This window comes from Trachurus japonicus, chromosome 3 (genome assembly GCF_045865225.1).
Source record: "Trachurus japonicus isolate A0001 chromosome 3, Traja_1.0".
Classification (NCBI taxonomy): Eukaryota; Metazoa; Chordata; class Actinopteri; order Carangiformes; family Carangidae; genus Trachurus; species Trachurus japonicus.
In genome coordinates this window covers 23,829,312-23,832,519 of record NC_140909.1, presented here as the reverse complement: position 1 = coordinate 23,832,519, position 3,208 = coordinate 23,829,312, and the positions used below count along the sequence as shown (strand labels likewise).

General features: G+C 44.6%; 1 pseudogene; it reads left to right on the top strand.

The window, feature by feature from the left end:
• Positions 1-823: 823 nt before the first annotated feature.
• LOC146990002 (uncharacterized) lies at positions 824-1,615 on the top strand (annotated as a pseudogene).
• Positions 1,616-3,208: the final 1,593 nt, after the last annotated feature.

Sequence of the window (3,208 nt, the reverse complement as noted above, 5' to 3'; positions counted from 1 at the left end):
TGATGACTCCCACGTCTTGCTTGGCAGAGGATCACCAGTCTGAGCCTATTCCGATTGCTGAATATGCCCTGCATTAGATTCCTATGCTTCTGTACATGGAATATAATCCTTGGAGCAGCTGACGAGGCAGTATATCTAAACACAGGACAGTGCCATGAGCCAACATAATTTAACAACACATTAATCTCTTCACTATTGCAGTCAATAGCATATTAAGCGGGCTACAAAAGCAAAATTAACGAGGTGTAATGCAACACCAGTTGTTCGAAGAGCTCTGGTGAAATCCTGAGCAGTCAGCAGGACTGGCTGTGCCAACTCATTTCTCAGCTGCATGTCTTGCTTGCGCTCACACAGGGATATGCCCTTGGGTGAAGAGGTGCTCAGATTCCAGAGATGACATCTACAAATTCCATATTTCAAATGGCCAGGGAGGTGATTTTCAACCTTTTAAATACATTTTCCATTGAGATACCAAAAGGGGCAGCGGGAAGACAAACCTGAGTCCCAAGTCTCTGAATAAGGTCTAGTTGTGTAGGAGCATAGCGTAGGCTAATATGTAGCTGAGATTCTGTATGAGATACAATTGCCACAGATATAAGATACAAGTCTTTAATGTTATAATCCTTAAGATGCCAGTCATGCTTCGTGGTGAACACTAGAACCGCCAGCATTCAATTCTCCTGAACGGCCACAGCAGTCTCCTAGTCCATCATAATTACATTGTTTAGAGTCGTAAACAGTTATGTAAGTGGAAGGAATAAGAATGAATTATTAGAAGACACCACCATTTTTAAAGTTTTTGTGGTACGAGTGGCACGGAATAATGGACCAAGCAGAAGAGAGAATAATCGAGGAGGTCAGAAAATACGTCCATCTGTACAACTCCTCTTCGAGACACTAAAAAGACTGCCAAATAACTCCTGGAGGGAAATATCACAAAACACAGGACTGGAGGTCGCTGAATGTATGCAAAGGTGGAAGAACCTCCGTGACAAACATGATTGTCTCCGAAAGAAAATGGCCACAAGAAGCGACGACCCCGCTGGCCAAAAAGTGCCAGCTTTTTATCATTTCATGTCATGGCTGGCATGACACGTAAAGCACCGCGAAACGGACTCAAATTAGGCAAAGGTGTGTACGTGTGCTTATGTGCAAACAACATGTATTGACTACTGGTTGTAATCAAACACATGGACTAATAAAGCATTCACTCTTGCATTAAAAAAGTTCAGCAGAGAGCGACACGGCCTCCTCATCTGCGCCATTGTCCCCCCGGCCTTCCACACCGGAATTGCCTGCTCCTCCTGCATCTCCTACTCCTCTTGCATCTCCTCTCAATCCACCGGCTTTTGCCTCAGTTGAGTCCCCCGTGTCTCCACCCAAAAGGAAGAGGGATCAGGATGAGTGGTTTGTGAAGCAAATGGCAAACCTGGAGGAACATAGGATGGAGCTACAGCAGAAGGTACTGCAGGGGACTGATGAGTGCTCCAAGTTCAGGCAAACGGTGGCCGACCTGCTACGCAGAGTGCCAGAGGACCTGAGACCGGATGTTATGTTTAAGGTCTATGCACTGATTCATGAGAGCAAGAGAGTAGTCGAAATAAAAAAAAATTAAAAATGGCCTTTTCTTGTAAATAGTTTTGTTTGTTTTGTGTGCTTTGAGTGCACTTTGCTGTGACTTTTTATACTACTTAAAGCAGAAGTAAGCAATATTTTTGTGTTAATATAAGTCTTAAATAGTTATATCTTCCGACAGCAATCACTTACATAGAGTGTTTGGACCGAAACGCGGGTCTGTCAGTCACTCTGCTCTGAGCCGAGGAGAAAACTTTTCTTGTATCCTACAACCTTTATCCAATGAGGAGAGAGAACGGCATGAAGGGCTGTGTGTGCAGCCAAGGGATGCGCGTGAATGTGGTGACATAGGGACGAGGACCAATAGATCCATGACGAGGGCGGGGGCTGCTAACTCCATCAGCTGACAAGAAGTAGCCAAAACGACCGGATCGCTTACTTCTGCTTTAATTTTGCTGTGACTTTTTATATTGTACTTATATATTTTACTTTTTATTACTATTTATTACTTCATACATTGCAATGTATATTGAAGAATAAAGTACAAGTTTGTTTTCAAAGAGTTGTTTTGATGTTTATTTTCAACAACATAGACAGTTTACACCATCATGAAAACCATCATTCCATTGTGCACATCAATGATTGAGTGTGCCTCGGCACACCATCTCATTTTGCCATGGCACGGTTCCTTGAGGTGACTGAAAGAAAGCCATCAGGTCATTCTGAACAGCCAAGGCAGCTCTGGTGGAATATGCTCTGGACATCTATGTGGGATCCACAGGTTCAACAAGGTTTGAGTCATTGGCTACCAACCTACTGTCAATGTCCACAAAACAACAAGTTTTAAATTATTTAGCTTGGTTACCTGGCATCGCATGTTGCCATCAGCACAATTGAGTGCTCAATGACGGCGTAGGGTCAACACCGTAGCTACGCCGTCGCTGCGACGCAGAAGCATAAACCAGGCTTTATAGTCAGGATTGGGTGTGTGCGTTGTGTGTGTTTGTGTGTGTGTGTGTGTGTGTGTGGTGGGGGGGGGGGTAGACTAAGTGATGTGACAGCTGTCGCACCTACGGCACACAGCATCTATACAGTTGACACATCTGGACATGTGCGCTGCTGTCGAGTCGATGTTGCTGTTCACTGGATTTTTACTATATCATTGCTACCTGAGTCACCATCCGATCCTCCCTCGTTCACATCCAGAGGAGACAAGTCAATTGGACATATCCTGTATTCTGTGATTTTCCTCTTTTCATTTCTAACCGGTTATCCCGTCCTGGATAACACACAAAAACATGGTGCGGTCATACTCGACCCCCCTGGACCGGGCTCTACAAACCATGGAGCCATGGTGCTGATCACCTTAGCAACAGTAAACAATTTGTCACAACTGTCCATGTAACTGTACGTCAAGGCATGCTGCACGGAGGCAGCATTTGAAAAAGAAAAGTGTCCTACCCCCCGCATCTCAGCAGCACCCCCTGCACCTCTACGTCCCGCGGTACTGCTAATAATAAACATACAGAACATACAAATACAGGTGGCTAAACAGATGGATAAACATCGGGATTAGAGGGAGTAGGCAGCTTTAATGAGGTCGTCTTGAGATGTGATTTGAAGGTAACAAATG